A 21,724-nucleotide genomic window follows, 5' to 3' on the forward strand; every position below is an offset into this window, starting at 1 on the left:
AACTATGAAACTACATATCTGGTTTGGGGGGGGGTATGTGTGTGAAAAGATAAAGATATTGTTATTGTTAAAAAGAAAAACAAACAATTTAATACAAAAACAACAGCAAAAGATGTTAAGTGAGGGTTGACATTTATGGAAAGATGTTTTGGTCAAAATCATATAAGACAGACAAAATGGTATTGTAGAAAATGTTTTCAATAAGTTATTTTCACAGAGGACATCTTGGATAACTATGACAGCAGGCCTCGAAAAATCGACTTGACCACTCGCTATGGCGAGTCAGGTTGAGCTATTTTTAGGACCTACTCGCCCATTCTGGCGAGTTGACAAAGAACGGAGTTCTGTTCAGTCAAAGTGGAGGAGCAATCAAGATGCGCCTTTAAATCTTACGTTTATTTTGGTACATTTGCTCTGTGTTCAAAGACACAAGTCAAAAGTCAGTCTTCCTAGAATTACTTTTCCTTTGACTGCAGAGTTCCAGGATTTTGTAAAACGAACTGTCTGACCAGCTGTACAAATAGTGTGAAATGAAGGGCTGTGGGGTGCCAGATTTTCCTAGCATGCATTTAAATAGCTAATAAGTTAACTGTACAAACATTTCAAAATATATTTTAGTAGTTGTAAAAGCCCATTTTTTGTACTTCTGAATGATGAAAAAAATATTGTAACAGAATGAAAAATCAAAACACGTTACTTGGTGATGTGCAAACGATGAATATGTTTTCTGAAACCCTATTATCACAGATTGTTAGTACACTATATAGTTTTGTCAGTAAAGCTGCAAGTTAATGGGAAGGTTTTTTGGCATTTCTTAAAAATTTACTCTGTAAATAACAGTGTGCTACCAATATCATGCCTCAGTAATATATTTATGAAAAGTGAGCATTTAAACAAACTGAGAAACGCTCCTGCCTCTGTGCTGATGACAATGTTATTAGTAAACTAAGCCGCAAATCAAGGACCATATATACACCATATATGTGGGTTACATTATTAGGGCCTCATTTAGGAGGAAGTCACAGTGAAGCAAGCATCTTGCTACACTGCATGACAGGGGAAGGACAGCAATGCGCGGTATTTTATGCAATATGGTGCATGCCTGTCCTTTCCCATATGCTGTCGCACAATGGGTACAAAGCTCCAACGCAGGCACCATTGCATCACTGAGCAAGGGTGCCTGCATTGCATGCAGGCTTGTTTTTACACAGGAAGGGACATTTTCCTGTACAACCCAATCCTGGGAGTCATATTCCTCTTTTTATGTGTACTGCTGAAAGCAGCACACAGAGGAAGAAACGAGGAGATAGAGATATTTCTCTTTGTTACGCCTCCCCTTGGAGGGTGTAAAATTTTGGCATATCCTCAGGTTTAGAAGTTCTTGTAAAGCTGGGGATGCTTCAAAATCCATGAGAGATGCAAGGGAAAACCCATGCAACGACTTCCCGGGGCAGAGCAAAGCAATGCAGAGATTTGCACTGCATTGTGTTACTCCAGATTTTTTGAGCCACCTCAGAACCACGCAAAGTGGCTTTTGCAAGGCTTTAAAAATCTGTCTTAAGGTTTGTGTCACTCTTGCACCACCCAACGTAGCGATGCAAAAAGCCTCATAAACAGGCCTCATTGTACATGGAGCCAACATTTAGTATATTTAATCAAACAAGCTTGTTTTTTTGTACAGCAGAAATGCTGAACTCGCATATTTGAAGGTGCACTCACGAGAATGAAGAAAAGGGTGGCTAACATTTACCTAGGATCAGCCAATTCGAAACCTGTTTGTGTCAAGTACATTACAGTTAGATTGAGTAAATTATTCAACCTGCAGGCCTAGTAACATTTTAACGATTTTTTTCAAAGCCTGCTGGCAGGACATGGACCCCCTACACACAAATGACTTTGAACACGGGCACTTATAATACATCCCATGTGTGTTAAATTAATCTGTGCTGTAAGCAGAAGATCTCTGATCAGCCATTTAGGCTCAATTCGTATTTCCCTGATAACTGCAGTCCTTTCCTCAGTGTGCACCTCCTGTTTGCAGAGAGGGGTCCCTTAAAGTGTGACATAAGCACGGAGGACCAAGAAGAGATGCAAATGGGTAAGGCTTAAGCCCTTTTAGAACTTGGTGATGATTGGGATTCTACGCATGAAAATGATCACGGATTACATTCTCAGAATGCTTAAATCTCACATTATTTCTGTATCTCCAACATAATGATTCCTGTTCTGCATGCCTTTAAACACAGACTGGTGAGGAAGGCTAATACTCAAACGATCTGTGTCCCTTCCATTAGGAAAATTACAACAGTTAAATGTACATAGCTCTAATATGGGTCAAAGTTGTGATGGTGTAGCAAAGCAGTGTGGTTGATTTGGGAGCAGCCATCACCACTAAACATACGAGTTTACCCACCAGACAAACAGGAAAACAATAAAATAGGGGTGCCAAAATACACCTCTGTTTTAGTCCATTTGGAAAAAAAATTAAAAAATGTATTCAAGTAAATTTATTTTTGGTCTCAATCGTTGTCAGGCCAGGATTGCAGCACGATTGGCTAAGCATATTACCCTGACAATTACATCTATCTATCTATCTATAGAGACAGGGAAAATTATCTTGGACAGGAAATCGGCACAGATTATACCTATTCAGAAGAAGGCTAACGGGGATCTATCTATTCTCTTGAGTTACAGACCCATCTCACTGCCTCCTCTTTAGGGCAAGCTGCTGAAAGATCTAATTAATAAACAGTTCATCGATTATCTGAAGTAAATAAGATTTTGCATCATTCACAATCTGGCTTCAGAGCGGAGGACAGCCTTGGCGGCCATGATAGAAAACACTTCTCTTATCTGGCTCCCACTTATTGGGACAAACTCTCATTCTATGTTGGTACTTGCTCAAATTACAGGAAATGTAATAAATTATTTTAAGAAACTGCTCTGTTTTAGTGTTAGTGCTCTGCTTGCTTCAGATGGCTGTTGGGCCTTGATACCCCAGTTTGGGTTATTTTGGTGTGTTACCAAATTATTAAATACATTAATATCATATAATTTTCTGGACACAACATGTGAAGAGCTTGAAATAATTAAGGGTGTATTCACCAGCTCCTCAATTTAGTGTGTGTGAAGAGGTGTGTTCAGTTTCACACTGCATAGGTCTTCTGTTTCCTCGTGATGACATTTCGCCATGGTGGAAGTCAACTGAAAACCATTACCTGTAGTGAACTGTTTAGGTCTAAAACCTACTTGGTAGTGGAATAGATCATGTTAATATTGTTTACCCAGTTTAACCAACAGAACTTTTGCAAACAGTGATTCATTATATATATATATATGTGTGGAGCACCTGCATTCCGGGACTTGGTTACGAATATATATATATATATATATATATATATATATATATATATATATATATATATATATCTATCTCTCTCTAGAGAGAGAGATAGTTCCCTGTTCTGTTTGCGATCCGAGCGTTCTACATCAATAGCATTATGCTCTGTAAACAAGGGATTGGAACCTCAACCTCTCAAGTGGTAAGGAGGCATTGGACATGTCCTCAGTAACAGGGTGCTCACTCCAGAGGGATTTCCTTGCATTTATTTTAGCCTTTGGAGTTGTAGAAGAGCTTCTCCAGCTCCCAAAGCTATCCCCCCCCCCCCCCCCCCCCCCCCCCGGCCCCCCAAAAAATGACAACCAGCATGATTGGCATGCTGACGCCACATTCCCTGAAATGACATCGGCCGATCATATGCAAAATGTAAACCCTTCAGAATGTTAGAATCCAATTTGAAATAACCTTACAATCAAATCTAGCTGCTGTCCCTTTATTATTCCAAGTGATTTATTGGAACATCTGCTGGTTTATGCATATTTGGGAGCCCTAGATTCAGTTTTGGCAACCATTCCAATAATCTCCATCACCTAAGGTCACACCTAACATTAGGTAGCTGAGGTAAATCTAAATTAACACGCTCAACTAATTAAAAAAGTCCATAAGCTTCACAAGAATCCAGGAATTAGAATCACCAAATATGTATATTATAGCAGAGATATACAGTTTTAAATCCAAAATTGAACCAAAAGTATCCTCTAATTCAACTTTCAATTGCCAGGCAGCAAATACATATTGAACAATATAGAAACTGCATCAAACAATACCTCATGAAGCAATGTGGCTGAATTTGTACATGAAACAGTAAGTACAATCCCAGTAAAAATTTTAAAGGGAATTTCAGCCTAACCACAGCTCCAAGTAGTGTTGCTAATCCATCTTTAGGACGTCATTTGCTAGAATTCATGGACTTATTCATATAAACAACATAGTTTTCATGATCAAATGCATCATATAGTCAAGTCTCATGTATAAATGTAATATATGATTTTCCTAGCAATCCAATATTAAAATCATGTTAAAGAGACAGCACTACTATTTCTAATTATTAGAGCAGTGCCATGTTTGGGCACTTTAGGCTTCAACAGTGGTTGCTGTGAAGTATGCAAGGTAGCCGTGACCACTGACCAACAACTTGAATCAATTACCTCAGTAGAGTGCATTTCCTTCATCACCTGATAAACTCTGCAAACCCCAATATGTGTGGCTATTTCGCCAGTGATGCTAAGCTTCCTATAGAATTTGAATGAGAGTACAGTTTAGTAAGTTGACTGTGACGTTGAGGTTTCACTGTATCGGACCAACCAATGTTATGTTAGGAACTGCCATATCTAGGCAGAACAGCATTAGGATTTCTTGGAGGTAACAAAACCTCAAACCCCATAAAGTGAACTGCTTCTACGTACAAACGAATTAAGTTAGAAATCTGATACCTGGAAGTGTTCTGTAAGAAACAAACAAGAAGAATTTCATGTGAATCTGTTAGTCTTAAAGCAACAACAAAATGAAGTGTATATATATATATATATAACTTCAGTTCCCGACTAAGTGAAGCCAAATTAAACATAATAGATGGAATATCCACAAAAACAAATTCTGTTGCAGAGATCCAAAAAAAAAAAAAAAAAATCTACCTGACCACTTGCTATGGCATCATTTTTTATGAGGTCGAGCTATTTTTAGAAACTGCTCGATTATTCTGGCCAGTGGATAAAGAACAGGTGTTCTGTTCAGACAAATTGAATTAGCAATTAAGAGACCTTTACATTTTATTATTGTCACATTTGCTCTGTATTCAAAGACCGAGGTCATAAGTCGGTTTGTCTTCTTGCAATGCAAAGACTTTTCCTTGTGACTACAGGATTTTTTTGAAGGTGAACTGTGTGAAATGAAAGGATGTGGGTATCAGGTCTTTCCTAACACACAGCATTTATATAACTAAGTCAACTTAAACATTTCAAAATATATTTCAGTAGCTGTTAAGACTAATTTTTTTGTACTTGTGTGATAAAAACAAATATTTGAATAGGATGAAAAAAAAAAAAAAGTCAGAAAACTTTACTTGGTGATGGGCAAATGATAAATATTTTTCCTGAAACCTAATTTCCACAGATTATTGTTAATACACTATATAGTTTTATCAATAAAGCTGTAAGTTTGTGGGAAGGATTTTGGACATTTCTTGGAAATTTACTGTCTGTTAATGACAGTGCACTACCACATCATGCTTTAGTAACATACTTATTAAAAGTGCGTGTTTAACCATAAACTGAGAAACACTCTTGCTCTGATGGCAAAGCTATTAGTAAACTAAAGGGCAAGTCATGCATGGATCATGTGTACACTATATGTGGGCTAGATTTATTATACATGGATCAAACGTTTAATGTATTTATTCAAACAAGAGGACTTTTTTTTTTTTAAACAGAAGAAATGCTGAAGTCACATTTTTGAAGGTGCACTCATGTGAGAATGAAGAAAAAGGTGACTGTAAAATACAATATTTGCATGGGATCACACAATTTGAGACCCGTTTCCAGGTGAAGTACATTACAGTTGGATCGAGTAGATTGGTCAAGCAACTTGACCTGCAGGTCTAATAACATTTTTATGATTGAGGCCTGCGTTGGGACAGTTTCATCAGACAAAGACTTTACTTTTAGAATATGACAGATATCCACATTAAATATGGGATCCAAAGATAATAAATACCCAAGTCAGGTTGCAGATGCTCTTTGACATCAAATCATCATTATTCAAGCATGTTGTAATAATCATTGGCAACAACAACAGGTCTTGCCTATGGGACATATTACATTTGTCAATTGTTTTTAGCTATGCTGTACAACATTCCCAATGGTTTATAGCATGGCCAACATATTTGGAAAAAAAAAAAAAAAAACTATTGCATCATTTTCTATGCGTGACTACAGATGTGAGCCAACCTAATGATAAAACAATTTTTTTTAAAGCCGTCAACTTAACTAGGAGCAGCAAAGAAAAAAAGTGAACATGTTTTCTTTTTTTGAAAGAGGGTTGGGGAAGCAACACAGGCGTCGTCGCAAAAGCAAGTTTGCGGTCCAGAACCAATAGAGAAGGTGCAAGTGGGGAGAAGCAATATAGAGGGCATAGAGGAGCAAACATGCAAGGAGAGCAACAAAATTCAGAATGTTCAGACAGGTCCAAAAGCATTGACAGTTCCTGTTAATATTTGACCTGTTGTACCATTGTAATAATAATGTACAGAATGTTTTCAATACAAATGCAGAAATGGTGAGATTAAATGTTAATACAGGAGTTAAGACTCATATGAACCAGACTTGACAAATCAGGCCCACTAATTGATTTGTGTTATTCCAGAACTCCATGTATCACTCTACAGGGCATATCAAATGTAAATAACGCACAAAATGTAAATAAAAATAATGTTTTGTTAAAAGGTTTGACTGCTCAGCGGTTAACAGACTGGCTAGAAAAGATGAGTGGAACGAAGATGAATACTGAGAGGGAAAATTTGTTGAACTTGGCAATGCTTAAATTATAAATAAGTGAAATAATTGAGGGAACAATCGATATAAATAGAATAGATTCAATAATGAAGATGAGTTCCGCTTCACATGTAAAACTGTCACACACAGAGCAGAACTGGTACGGCAGAAATTAGCAGACCTTGCAGAGAAATAGGACAGATCTTGAGAAAACAAAGTAACCGAGAAGAAGATACAGAATAGAATTTGATTAAAAAGATTTTGAGAACATGAAAATACCAGGAATGAAGATTCATATTAAAGAATTAATTCAGAATATCCAATTATGGGACGGCAGATGGGTGAAAAAGAGATCAGAAGAAAAAGGAGTTCGCGAATTTGAATACTAATGTACAGCAGACCGACAAGATACAGAATAGAATTTGATTAAAAAGATTTTGAGAACATGAAAATACCAGGAATGAAGATTCATATTAAAGAATTAATTCAGAATATCCAATTATGGGACGGCAGATGGGTGAAAAAGAGATCAGAAGAAAAAGGAGTTCGCGAATTTGAATACTAATGTACAGCAGACCGATAATACAGTAAAACGTATTTCCAATTAGAGAAATTCCAGGAGGGGATTTTGGACATGTCCCTTGGAGCAGAAGTGATATTTTGTCATTTACAAATGACTACCCTAGATTGAGAGAGAAACCAGTGGAATGGTACCAGCAAACAGGTTTGTGAAGCTTGCAAAATGCCTGTGGGAACACTTGATTACTGTGTTAGGAACAGTGGTTTCAGCTGATGTATGCGTTGAATGCAAGAGCAGTGTAGACTGGCCAACAAAAGAGCCTCCACGAAATCCAGTTACATGTGCACCATCATCTGATGTAATAAAGTACTATTACAAAGTGATAAAATTTTTGAACACGATAATTTCACTCAAAAGTATTGATTGGCAGAGAATCGGTAGAATAGCACAGGAAGCGAAAGAGTCAATACTTGCATACTATGAGAGACTGCTGCAAGCATTTAAACATTAGTGGTACAGAAATAATTGAGCCCCGACACGGTTCATTTTGTGTTTAGATTTGTGAAGGTTTGAGACCTGAAATTAGACAGATGCTTAAGAGTCATTTGATTTGTTGGCAAGCAAAACAGGTTGATGAAGTGTTACATTTTGCAAAATACTGTAGTGACCAGATTGAAATGAAGCAGAAGAAATTGAAGGAAAAGGCGATTGTGATGCAGAACAAAGCGTCACAATCAGGGATGCAGGGAAATTATCTACAGCAGCAGGGAATCGATCCTCAGCAACAGGGAAACGTTTCAGAATCAAGCAAGAGGTACGGAATGTGGTGGAAATGGAGGTGGTAACTGTCAATTTGAATGCGATGGTCAATTCAGGCGATATGCAGGTAACGAAAGGGATGTTACCTTGTCACAGTTGCATTTTTTTGGGCATCAGAAGCGTGAGTGTCCAAAGTTGGTACAAGAAGGTGTGGTTACAAAGATGATTGTAAACAATCAATTTTAAAAATCAAGACGCCCGAGAATGAGGGGTCCTTATTTAAATGTCCAAAATAATCAGATGCAGATTACTCAGCAAATGCAAAGTTCTCAATCAATGCAGCAAATGCAAATACCATGTTTTCAGGTGCCATAGTCACGGTTAATTCAGCCTCCGGAACACATAAGTTACCAAAGCAACAAATACAAATAACCTCAAGCTCCAATGGTGCAACAGCAGATAGTGAGTGCTTCCTCAGCAGAACACAGGTCAAAAGTTAAATCACAGTAATCATACAGTTTGCACTTCACAGTGAGGATTAATCGAATGATGAAGTGACGAGTGATGGAATGATGGGCGAGAATGAAAGTTCGGATGAAGAAGAATGCGTGTTAGCAGCTTCGTCAGAAGTGGATCAAAAGGGTCCTTATGTAAATGGAAAGGTAATGGGTCATAATGCGTCATTCCTAGTCGATATAGGAGCTACACACACTGCAGTGAGAACAGCAGAAGTTACTAACGTGCCACTGTCTGGGGAAGAAAAAGAAAAAAAAGGAAGGATTGTAGGAGTTGGAAATCCGTTTCTGACAAACCCGATTACTGAAAAAAATCCATGTTAAAACTGGAAACCATGAAGGACTATAGTTTGCAACTCAAGTCTAGTTTCCTTGTTCGGAAGAGATCTATTATGCAAAACAAAAAGTTAGATTACCTATTCAAATGATGGAATTGCTATTCAGACGAATAGTGATGATGATGATTCACCTATGCAAACTGAATGTGATTCAGTTTATAAAGAGTTTCCACTGATTAGTTTCTATCCTGCTTTCACAGCAAAAGACCTGCTGACTGACTGACAGGATACAGTTACTTTAAAAGTGTGTGATTTTTCTGGAAAAGATATTGGTCTGATCAAAGGAGTTGAACCAGTTAAAGTCAAACCTAATGTAGTTTTTCCCAGATACCGCACTATCACATGGCACCAGATGTAATTAAGGAGTAATTCCTGTAATTGAAGATTTTGTAAAACAAAAAGTTCTAAAAAGAAGTGCTGAGCAGCCCATGTAATTTGCCTAGTGGCAAATCTAGAGTTGTCCAAATTTGAGGAAATTTAATGGAGCTAGTGGTAAAATGTTGTCCAGTGGTACAGAATCGAGCAGTGAATTTGTTTCAGATTCCGTTATGCAGAATGGTTCATGGTGGTGGATCTTTAACAAGCATTTTTCTCTATGCTTCTTCATGGGGACAGTCAGTTTCTTTTCTGTTTTAAATTCTGTAATGAAGTCTACAGTTGGTGCAGAATTCCACAAGGTTTTTCCAGAGTCACCGTTGACGTTTAAGGTGTTGGGAAAGAACTTGGAATCATTGGAAATGCCTTTCCAATCAGTATTGGATCAGTACATTGATGATCTTTTTAGTTGCTTGGACGACAAAAGGAACATGCAGGCAAGATAGGATTGCTTTTTTTAATCATTTGAGAGAGAATGGTCAAAGGTCAGAAGTAAAATTATATTACCATCAGAAAGAAGTGAAATATTTGGGACACCAAATAGAAAAGGGTGCAAGAAAAGTTTTCAAAGAGAAGGTTACAGCTATTTTGCAGATTAATCATCCAGTCACACAAAGAGAGGTCAGGATGTTTCTGGGAATAGTGAGTTGTTGTCGCTAATGGATTCCCAATTTTTCTGTAAAGCCATTACAGAGACTGACCCACATGGACATAACATACAGAGTATACCAGTTGATGAAGATTTCATGAAAGCTTTTACCAAGTTGAGAGTTTGTGCGGAGCCCCAGCTCTGGAAATGCCTGACTACATTAAACCATTCATATTGTTTTGTCATAAGAGATTGATGTGCTCTTTCTGTCCTTACATGGGTACATGGTGGTGTTAATCGACGGGTAGCATATTTTTCTGCTACTCTGGATCCAGAAGCTGCAGCTTTATCTGGCTGTTTGCGAGCTGTGGCAGTGGTTGGTACTTCTATAATCACAATGTGAAGCTATTGAGATGGGACATTCTTTCACTGTTTCGGTCCCTCACTCTGTTGAAGCCCTTCTTACAAGGACTTAAACCCAGTATCTGACAAATGCAAGGCTTACTACGTATGAGCTGATAATATTGGGCTCTCCAAATGTTACCTTGAAAAGATGTACAGTGCTTAATCCAGAAACCTTACTCCCAAATGACAATGTTGAAATTGAGAATCTGAAAGAAGTTGAACATGATTGTCTGGAGGTTACTGAATTGTGAACAAAACCCAAGATACCCTTACAGAAGAGAATGATGAAATTATTTTTGTTGATGGTTCTTGTTTAAGAGATAATGTGGGAACATTGAAAGCAGGCTATGCTGTGTGCACAATTTCCGGGATACTTGAAGCTTCATGGCTTCAAAGAGTATTTTCTGCACAAGTTGCTGAATTAGTTGCCCTTACAAGAGCGTTTTGTATTAGTGTACAACTTAAAGTTACAATTGTTATAGCTAGCCAGTATGGATTTGGATTTGTCCATGACTTTGGCCAATTGTGGTCACAGAGAGGTTTCATGACTTTTTCTGGTTCAGCAATTAGAAATGGTGATAGAAGTCATGATTTGTTACAAGCCCTACAATTACCTGAGAAGATTGCTGTGGTCAAATGCAGTGCACATCAGAAATCAAATGATTCTGTTTCAAAGGGAAATGCTTATGCAGATCATGTTGCTAGATATTGCGCCTTGAATTGTATTTCAATTAATGAAGAATGTCACAAATTTGAAAAAGATTAAACAAATGCAAATTACTTGTTAACCACAACTGATCCGTGGGATGAAATTAAATCACGCCAAGAAAAGGTGTCTGATGAAGAGAAGAGAGAATGGATCAAATTAAAATGTGTTCATAGAGATGCAGACAATCTTTGGGTCTCAATTGAAGGACAGGTAGTTCTGCCAAACTGTCTACTGACACAAATGGCAAGACATCATCATGGTCAAGCACATATTGGCAGAAGTGCAATGATTTGAACTTTTAAAAAGTTCTGGTTTAATCCGATGTTTAGACTGGTTGCCAAAGCAATTTTTCACAGATGTGTCCTATACCAACAAAATAATGTGGGGAAAAAGTACAGTTGTCTATTTGAGTCACACTGGAAGAGCAGGAGGGCCATTTAACAGAATGTAAATGAATTTCATTGAGATGCCTGTGTGTGGTGGTTTGAGATACGTGCTGGTGATTGTTTGTCTTTTTAGTCACTGGATTGAAGCTTACCCTACATGTAGAAATGATAGTCTCACAGTAGCAATGCTTTTGCTTAGAGAACTGATACCAAGGTTTGTATTTCCAGCCTCTTTAGAATCACATAGAGGAAGCCACTTCAATAACCAAGTGATAGAACTACTATGTTCAGCCTTAAACACTGAGCAGAAGTTGCACTGTAGCTATCGACCTGAAGCATCTGGATTGGTAGAGCAAATGAACAGTACACTGAAAGCACGACTTGCAAAGATGTGTGCATCTACGAATCTGAAATGGCCAGATGCATTGGTTTTGAGGAGCGTGAGATATGCGCCTGAAAGGAAGACAGGACTGTCTCCCCACGAAAGTTGTTGTTTTTTTTTTTTTTTTTTTTCTCTCTCTCTCTCTCTCTCTCTCTCTCTCTCTCTCTCTCTCTCTCTCTCTCTCACCATCCCAGGACCAGTGTCATGTCATGGGCTGGCAACTGGGTGGTGGTCAAGAAGCACATGAGAAAAACTTCTCTGGAACCTAGGTGGAAGGGTCCTTATTTAGCCGTACTTGTGACTACAACTGCTGTGACATGCACTGGGATCCCGTACTGGATTCTAGCCACACACACAAGGAAAGTGCCATATCCACTAGAAGATGAAAATGAGTTGAGAGTAACAACAATTATTAAGCAGTCTCAATAAGAGAGACCGTGCAAACTGGTGAAGATCCAGGTACACCATTGAGAGATGAAATGGAGGTTCCTGAAGTTGCTCAAGCATCAGCAAATGAAGCAGGCGAGTTAAGTCAGAGGAGAACTCTCCCAGAAGCAGGTGAGTGGGAAGATCAGTTGAAACGAATAACGTTTACTGAAGAAGCAGCTTATGAGAAAATGGAGTTGGATCAAAGTCATACAGATTTTACTCCTCCTGAATTGGTAAATTGTGCAGGTACATTAAGTCAAAGTGAAAATCGTGCCGAAAGCAAGAAGAGCTATAAGTCCAGTTTTGCAAAAAAGATGCTGTCAAAGAAAACTGTGAAAGGAGACAAGTGGTTTGAATTACAGACAAATTAAAAAGTTCCAGATTTACTACAGACAATAAATGAAGAGCTAGACACAAGAGCAAAAACAGGTGAAGATCTGAGTGAAGGAGAAATAAGTGCAAATCGAAAAAAAAAAAAGAGTTGTAAGTCGAAGATACTCTGGTCCTGAATGGGCATATTGTCTAACAGATGAGTGGCAACACACATTTTTGTCTATTTGTTCTGATCTTGAATTTCCAGATCAAGATTTTGGAACTTGAATTAGTTTTTTAAATGAAATTTGAAACTAAAGTGCCAGCTGAACAAGAAGAACATTACATAATACAAGTGCAAATGAAAACTGTTTTTTTAAGAGACTATCATATAAAGAAAGAGACTAAGACCGACTGACAAACTGAACAGATTTTGACAGGCTGCTAAACCAATGTTTTTGTCAACAGTTCTGAAGAAGAGGTCGAAAGCTGTAAGTAACTGCAGAGAAAATTATTTCTGTTTTGATTTTTGGCTGCATAGTTAAATATTTTTTTCTTTCTGCTTTCTGACCCTTTACAGGATGGATACTCACAATAGAGTAAAAACTAATGGGTGTTGCAAGTGTATGTTTATTGTTTGGGGAATTGTATATGTGCTAGCGTGTTTGTTGTGGATTGTGATCATACGTATTCACTACACCTGAAAATAGTTGTATTAGTTCTCTAGAGACTACTACAATTTCAAAGTTAGTAAAGTTTAATAGGGATGAGAAATACTTGCATTTAAACCACTCGCAAGGAGCTCTTTCTTCTTATGTTTTCTATTGCTTGTTGTATGAATAAGTTGATACCATGAATGTGAGAGATTGTTATGTTTGTACGCAAATTCCTTCCTCAGTGCAAGGAGTAACATACCATAGCTTGTCACTAACATATGGAATTAGTTGTAGTCTTCTACTAACAAAGCTTTAAAACCAGGAATACATTCAGTATTTCTGCTCTAACCTAGATGTAGTGTTTTCTTTTGTTCCAATTAATCAATCAGCATTTGAGTAACACTGCCAAAGAAAGAAACATTGATATTGTGGTGGGTTTCTTTGAGCCTACACTAACATTTGAGACCGCTTATACACATCGCAACAACCTTATATGCTTGCTTTCACCAGTAGAAAAGTCCTATTTAGATCAAATTGATGACAGGAGAAACGGTTGGAAGGAGAAAATGGAGAAAGGGTTAGTGAAAAGGACATTTAGACATGACTACGCATTTAGTGAAAGTAAAACCAAATAGAAATTAGCTTTAGATGTGAAACATGTAAGAAAGCTTTGCATTTATAAACCACAATCTAGATTTGACACTAACTTTGTTTCAAGACTACACGGGACTTTATGCTAAATGGCCAGGACCCTGTTATTCCAGAGTTTATTACATCTGTGGAAAGAATAATTATTATTGTCTCCCAAGGGGATGGTATGAGACTTGCTATTTAGGGGTTGTATTCCCTAAAATTTACCAAATTGACAAAAATAGATGACACACAAATTCAACTGAATTGCAATGACCATGACCAAAAAGAGAAACATATTCGGAAATGATTGGGGATATATTTGGAGCAATTATTCCTTCTGTAAGAGTTGTTTTGAATGCTCTGAAAATTAGAAAGTTGTCTACTTTGTGGATGACATGCTAACTGATTTTCTGGAGATGTAAATTTAATGGATACTAAAATGGCTGCAGTCCATTCAATGGTTCTTCAGAACAGTCTTGCGCTAGACATCATTTTAGCAAAAGAAGGCAGATTCTGAAATCGAAACATTGTTGTGCATACATTCCTGACAATAGTAAAGGAATTAGAAGTGTCATCACAGGTTCAAATTCAGATTTAAAAGATCTGAAAGAGCCAGGGTTATGAGAAAATGTTGGCAAAAGTGCGACAAATGTGAGAAATAGGCTGGGTAATCTTGGTAACGGGGCTGTGGGAAACATTCTATGACCATTATTGATCGTACTTACGGGTGTCATTTGTACTATTGGATTTTACGAAGTGTATAAACTGATTAAGAGAAAATGAATTAAAAATTATCAAAGGAGTGAAGAACAGACTTGAGAAACTGAGAAGCAAACTATTTTATGATTTAAGAAATTGAAAATTGGAGAAATACAAGAAAGAAGTGATGTATTAGAGAGACTACGTTTTAGGCTAACATAAATGAATTAATAAATATAGTTTTGTGATGGCATACATACTCAGAGAAGGAATGCAAAGAGAAGGGGCTGTTGAAGTATAAAAATTACTAACACATTTGCGTGATTAACTGAAAGAAAACGTGTGTTTAAAAGTGCAAGGCTCAAATGAAAATAAGGCCTACACTGATTATTGGCAGATATTTTGAAAATGAAAATAAATCACCATCTACTTAAATGTATTTTATGTTATACTAACAGAGTAATGAAAAAATAATTACATCTTCAGAAAATAAATAGTTTGAGTTTTATGAAATGCTGTTCACTGCACATTTTACAGCGTTTTTGAAAAGGCCTATGTTAAGCAAATTCAGAATGAAATAAATGTGATGCTTAGAAGGTTTTCTGTTCTTTCTGAAGCACCGTGTGTGATGATTTAATGTCTGAGAGAAATGTTCTCGTGCTGTATTTTGAAACATTTGTTTAGCTCCTGCCAGATACTGTTCCACAGAAAACAATGGCTTTCAGTACTTTTAAGTAGTTTGAAACATTTTATTTCTGAGACGGAAACTGGTGATGGCAGTGAAAGGAGCTGAACCAATGAGGGAGAAAAGAACACAAAAAGTGCAACATGAAGAAACATGCTTTAGTTTTAATTGGTTCTGTCCAAAACCACCCTATAACCAATGGCAGAGTATCTAGTTACTTTTTGGGACTTTAATACTGTGAGGTAAGCTCAGACTTTGAGGAGAATTTACTTTGTCCTTTGCTATGATCGGTCTTATGCAGAAGACTTCTCTGCTGATTAGAGTGCAGTTCTTCCCTGTTCCTGGCTGTGTTCAGATGTACTTTTATTTCTGCTAGTGAAATAATGTGCTGTGTGCCACTGACAGTTTCGATGCATTAAGGCCAAACATTACTGAACTGTTTCCCTACATGTCACTGTCCACTGAAGATGACCAGAAGATGCTCCACCGAAGAAGTCTTCGCTGCCTGCTGAAACCATTAAGGAGATGTACAACACAAATTGTGCATTTGTCTTTCGTGCAGGTTTTCATGTTTTTCTGTTTTAGAAACCCAACCTCTATTTTTGCTAGTGCCATAGATAGAGGTTTCCCAAATTATTCTTTGTCTTTTTTCTTTTTGTACGAAGTCCAACATGGTTAATCTAATTAGGGTAATAGTTTAGAATGTCACATTCTGAATTTGGCTGCGCAAAATAACCGATTGTGAATAATACATCTGTATTAACTCAATGTATTCAATCTCAACTGTGCATCTGATGTTGCTGTTATTCTGTATGGTGATTCTTTTCTTGTGTGCCTAATGATTCATATTCTGTCAAAGCTGAGATTCTTTAGAAGGTTTGGTCAACGCGTGTTATTCATGTATCTTTATAATTTGGTTTTGCGCTTGGTTTACGTGATCTAAGGCATTGTTAATCTAAACGGCAATAAATGTTTGAACTTTACTAAACTGGTATAGTGATTTATGGCCAAATAGGTCATGGTGTGTTTAAATTACTAACTCTAATATTGATTAATGATGGTATTGTTTGGTTTTCTTTGTTGGCTTTGTTTTGATCAGAGCCAAACACTAACACATATCTGAGTCCAAAGGTTCATTCGACCTCATGAGGGTAGATGGTTGGTTACCTTTATGTGTCCTCTGGGATGCAGAGCAAAGGTTGTTGACACTTGTACTGACGACATTTTATGTACAATGCTTTCTTTCCCAAATGTTATCAATTTGAATGTGGTTAATAGTTATTCCAGGCCAATTAATGCTGGCAATTCTTGAATGTGGTGGAGACCTTATCAGCACTTCTCTCCTCACTTCCAGCGAGAGCTTATAGGATTTTGGATGATCTTCCTAATTGCCTGTTCCAGACCCTTTAAGCTGGTATAGACAAAATGATATAATTAAAATAGGTTAAGGACAATTCCCCCATTAACTATTCCTCCAATTAAGAAGTGGTCACTTCTGGCAATACAGACCAATGCTCATGTTCTTCACCATTCCCTTTGTGTTTGCACTGGGCAAACAAACTCAGACGAGTGTTGCATACATTCAATCGAGTAGGCAGGACCTCTCTGACTATTAGTTGATGTGAAATTATGATCATGCGTGGTTGATATGGCAGGCATATCCATGTAGGAGTGCGATCACAATGCATTAGTGGTGCAGACAGCGAAGGCCCTCGACTCACTACTTGAACCCTTTGTAGATAGGATCAGCCTGGCCCCGAACAGATGCAGGATTAAGTGGTGCAACTTCACACAGTCTCCAGACTGCATTAAGGCACTGTATGCAGCAGTGGGAGCAGCTTTGAGGTCCTGGGTAACACGCTGAATGCAGGGGATAAAGAGACAATGGCCCGGAGTAGTTGAGGTGCTTCAAGGATTAGTGGATGCACTTGTTTTTGGCAGATGTTCGCCCAAGGATTAGTAGGAGCAATTCCCCGCTGTGGTTGAACAAGCAGTGTCGCTTGGCCAAAAACAATTTGCTTGAGGCAATTAAAATCAAAAGGATAGAGACAGGGTTCGTAGCACCAGATATCGTTTGAAACAGAACCTTTAGGATGCTAAACAAGGCTGGGAAACTGCTAGATGGGAGGCTATGCATAGTGCTGTTCAGAGTAAAGATTTAAGGACATTTAAGAGCATTGTAGCCAAAGAGCTCTGCATCTAGTGGCAGGATAGATAATATCTCCATGGCAGGATTGATAATATCGCTGCCGATAAATGGACTGAGCACTTTCAATCTCAATATGATATGCAGGTTGAAGGGGAGGATTTGATCCGCGCTGGCAGTGGCGGAGTGCGGTCTCTTGATGATGTTAAGGACCAGTCAATGATTACGTTGGATTAAGTTCTCAGTGCTGTTTGCAAATTGGCCCCTGGAAAGGCTCCTGGTTTAGATAAAATTCCCAGGGACCTCTGCACCCGATGGGTGGGCCCCCTATCTTTGGGTTCTCTTTAATGCCATAATGAACGGAAAGCCAATCCCCGTTATGTGGGCCGTTACTATTTATACCAAGCATTTGCAATGCAACGGGTCTCGCGTTTGCTCAAGTTAGAACTATTAGCATTGTAAATTCCTAACTGGACTTTCCTAACTGGAGGTTCCCCATTGCTTCCCGGGAATTATAGGCCTACATGCCTTATTGATACAATGCAGACAGTGTTTTCAAAAGTAATTTTGGCAAGGCTTTTGGTATGGATTGATGATAATATCCTTAGCTCATTACAGGCAGGGGTTCGCTAGGCTACCTCTTTTATTGATCACGTTTTTAGATTGCAACTTTTGTACTGGAAAACAGCGGTTTTAGAGGGTGCCAGGCTGTATTTGTTGATTTACGGGCAGCATTCAATGTGGTTCCAAGTCCTGGCAGAAAGTGGAGTACTGCAGTACCTGTGTGACTGCATTAAAAGGTTGCATCTGGGAAATTTTGCGCAAATGCAGTACGGCAAGATGGGGGATCTCACTGTCCCTTTTTCTTGTTAGCAAAGGGGTCAGACAGGGCTGCGTGCTGGCACCAACATTAGTCATTTTTGTATATTAGTGGACTTATAGAATCTTTGGAATGTTGAGCCAGTGATGCGCTTGAGTTGAGACAAACCAAGGTGCCAGCACCAATGTTTTCTGATGATACCCTCCTTCCATTAAAGACCCCTATGAGCATTCAAAGGGTACTGGATAGTTTTAATTATTTTGTAGGGCCAGGGGTCTTGAAATCAATACAAGTAAAACCAAATAGATGGTACTAAATCCACCCTCTACCACCCACCTTTGTCCAAAACTAAATGGGATTCCTTTAGAAAGAGTGCCTGTTTTTGAGTACTTAGGGATCAAGGTATCCGAGAAAATGGATTGGTTATCTCACACGGACAAGCAAAGGTTAAGACCGGCACAATTTACGAAGGGGCTTGCAAAGGCATCCAGGGGGTCTTTTTTTTTAGACCCACAGTACCGGTTATTGAGATCTATAAAGCGCAAGCCCTGTGGAGCGGTAATGTATAGCAGAATTGTGGGGGCATAATCAAGCAAACAACATCAAGCTCTTAGAAAAAGCATTCTTAAGGCAGTTGGTAAATTTACCTTCAATCAAATCAATCAATCAGTTTATACCATTAAGGTCAGATCTGGGTCCTAGGCCCATGAAGGTTATCATCGGTGTGAGGCCTCTGATGTTCTGGAGACTAATTTGGGTTACTCAAGAATTGGTTGGTGACAGACATGGCTTAGAGAAAATCTTGGGAGATCCCGGGTGCTGGGAGACTGCCCTGGATTTGCCACATTAGGGAAAATCTAAAAAGAGTGGGCCTCAATAGTATGTGGGATGGACCAGGATGTTTGTTGTTCTCCAAGAAGGATATGGCTAACTGATCCTACATACATACCTAGTTATCCTAACAAAGCAATATGTCGCCCGGATCTTTGGCCCTTAGATTTTTAGAACATAAGCAGAGGTACATATTGGAAGTTTTTTTTTTAAAGATGATGTATACCCTGTATTAGCACGTAACCGGTACCTGCAGTTCAGGCACAGATCTCTCCCTTTGCATGTGTTTACTGAACAGAGGAGGAGTGGGGCAATCAGCAGGGAGTACATTGTCCCATTTGTGGCCCGGTTGGAAAAAAAAACGAAAAAAAAAAAAAAAAACCACACAATACACAATACACAGAGGCTCACGTCCTCTTCTTCTGTCATGCATATTGAAAGCAAAAGTATAAATGGTTGATGACGCTTTGTAGGAATTTAGGTACTGGGCAATATCAGGTGACACTTAGGGTACTGACAAAAGATACAGCCCAGCCAATTGTTTTTGCCATTTCGAGATATCTTTTTGCGTTCTGGTGCGCAAGGGAAAGTATGCGTGATTATTTCGGGGCCAGCCTATCACTAGTTTTATCACTGGGTTTTATGTATTTATGGTTTTCTTTTTTTTTTTTAACCGGCGGACAAGTGTTATATTGATTGTATTTTTATAGTATTCAACTTGTTATTTATGTATTGTATTTTGATACTGTTTTTATACTTGTAGCCTAGTGCCACAATAAAAGCTTTACTAACGGCCTGAAAAAGCACTTCACAGACTCATCCTAAACGCAAGAGTGGGTGCCTTGGAGCCAATACGAGATCCACTTAAGTGTAGAGCAAGGTTTCACAGTCCCACCACTATGGAAACAGTTCAATCTATAGTTTCACACAAATGGATCATGCTGTTGGCCAAGCTGCCTAAATATGAAACAACACCGAAAGGAAGAGAGCCTGGAGTTAAATTAGGAAGTGAATTAACAAGCGGCCCAATACAGTACTGGATATATTTTTACTGCCTTAGAAACCACTGGCTCCTCTGAAGCTCACAATAGAACTATCGACTTTGCCTTTTACAAAGGCCTTTGGAAGAATATTGTAAATTCTGCTAATCAAGCCTGGTTGTAGAGGATGGGCCAAACCCTCACAAGAAAGCCCTTGGTCCACACAAGGCCCATTCACAAGCAGAAAAGCAGGGCTCGAAAAATCCACTCCACCACATTGGCAAGTCCTATTTGATCAGGTCCTTACTCATCCCTTCTGGCTTGACATTGAACAGATGTTCTCTTCAGTTGAATAGTGGAGGGGCAATAAAAAGATGCCTTTAAATCTTGTTCTTATGTCACATTTACTCTGTGTTCACAGACAGAGGTCAAAAGGTCCGTTTTTCTTACAATTAATTTTCCTTCCGACTGCAGAGTTCCAGGACTTTGTAAGGTGAACTGTGTGACCTGCTGCTAAGAAAGTAAAGTAAAATAAAAGGATATAAAGGTGTCTGGGTTTTTGCTAACACACAACATTTAAATGACTAAGTCAACTGAGCAAATGTTTCAAAATATATTTCAGTAGTTGTGAAAGTCCTTTTCTTATATTTGTGTGATGAAAAAATATTTTAATAGGATGAAAACAAAATCAGAATACTTTACATGTTGATGCGCAAAGGATATGTTTTCTGAAATACATTTTTCACAGATTTTTAATACACTATGGGGGTTATTACAACTTTGGTGGATGTGTTAATCCGTCCCAAAAGTGACGGTAAAGTGACGGATATACCACCAGCCGTATTACGAGTTCATTATATCCTGTGGAACTCGTAATACGGCTGGTGGTATATCCGTCACTTTAGGGACGGATTAACACCTCCTCCACAGTTGTAATAACCCCCTTTATATTTTTATCAGTAAAGATGCAAGTTAGTGGAGAGGTTTTTGGACATTTCTTGGAAAGTTACTGTGTGTAGATGACAATATGTTACCACATCATGGTTTAGTAATATATTTGTTCAAATTGAGTGTTTAAGCAAACTGAGAAACACTCCTGCCCTGATGACAATGTTTTTAGTAAACTAAAAGAAGTTCTAGGTTATGTGGGCTACACCTCATGGGTCTGTGGGCTAGATTCTTGTGATGCCTGCAGCAAATTTTAGTCTACTTAAACAAAAAGAGGATTTTTGTACTGCAGAAATGTTGAGCTCACATATTTGAAGGTGAAATCGTACGTGGGAATTAAGAAAGGCGACTCTAAACGATTTGCCTAGGATCACACAATTTGAGACCCATTTACTGGTCAAGTACATTACAGTTAGGTCAAGTAGATTATTTAAGTAACTTGACCTGCAGATCTAGTAACATTTTTATGATTTTTGTTGGCCAAGAAAAACCATATTCTATTCTTTTTTCTACTTGCAAAAGGCCCACATTGTCCTGCAGGCTTGTAAAGCAATGCTGTACAACTTTCAACTATAATGCCAATCCCTTGGGCTACTTTAAGTTCTTGGGGACAATGGTAAGGTCATCAAGGATGGCATCAGTTACTGTGCACCTGTGAGCAGAAGGGGTATAGGAGGCATCCCCAGCATATCAAAACAGCAAGCTTCTGTCACACAGTA

The 21,724-nt window shown here is 38.3% G+C and overlaps 1 protein-coding gene across 1 annotated transcript in view; it reads right to left on the minus strand.

Annotated features, from left to right (window-relative positions):
• Positions 1–21,724, minus strand: part of ABHD17B (abhydrolase domain containing 17B, depalmitoylase) — an 89,077-nt gene that overhangs the window by 53,998 nt on the left and 13,355 nt on the right. The gene's annotated exons all lie outside the window — the stretch shown is intronic.

This window comes from Pleurodeles waltl, chromosome 1_1 (genome assembly GCF_031143425.1).
Source record: "Pleurodeles waltl isolate 20211129_DDA chromosome 1_1, aPleWal1.hap1.20221129, whole genome shotgun sequence".
Classification (NCBI taxonomy): domain Eukaryota; kingdom Metazoa; phylum Chordata; class Amphibia; order Caudata; family Salamandridae; genus Pleurodeles; species Pleurodeles waltl.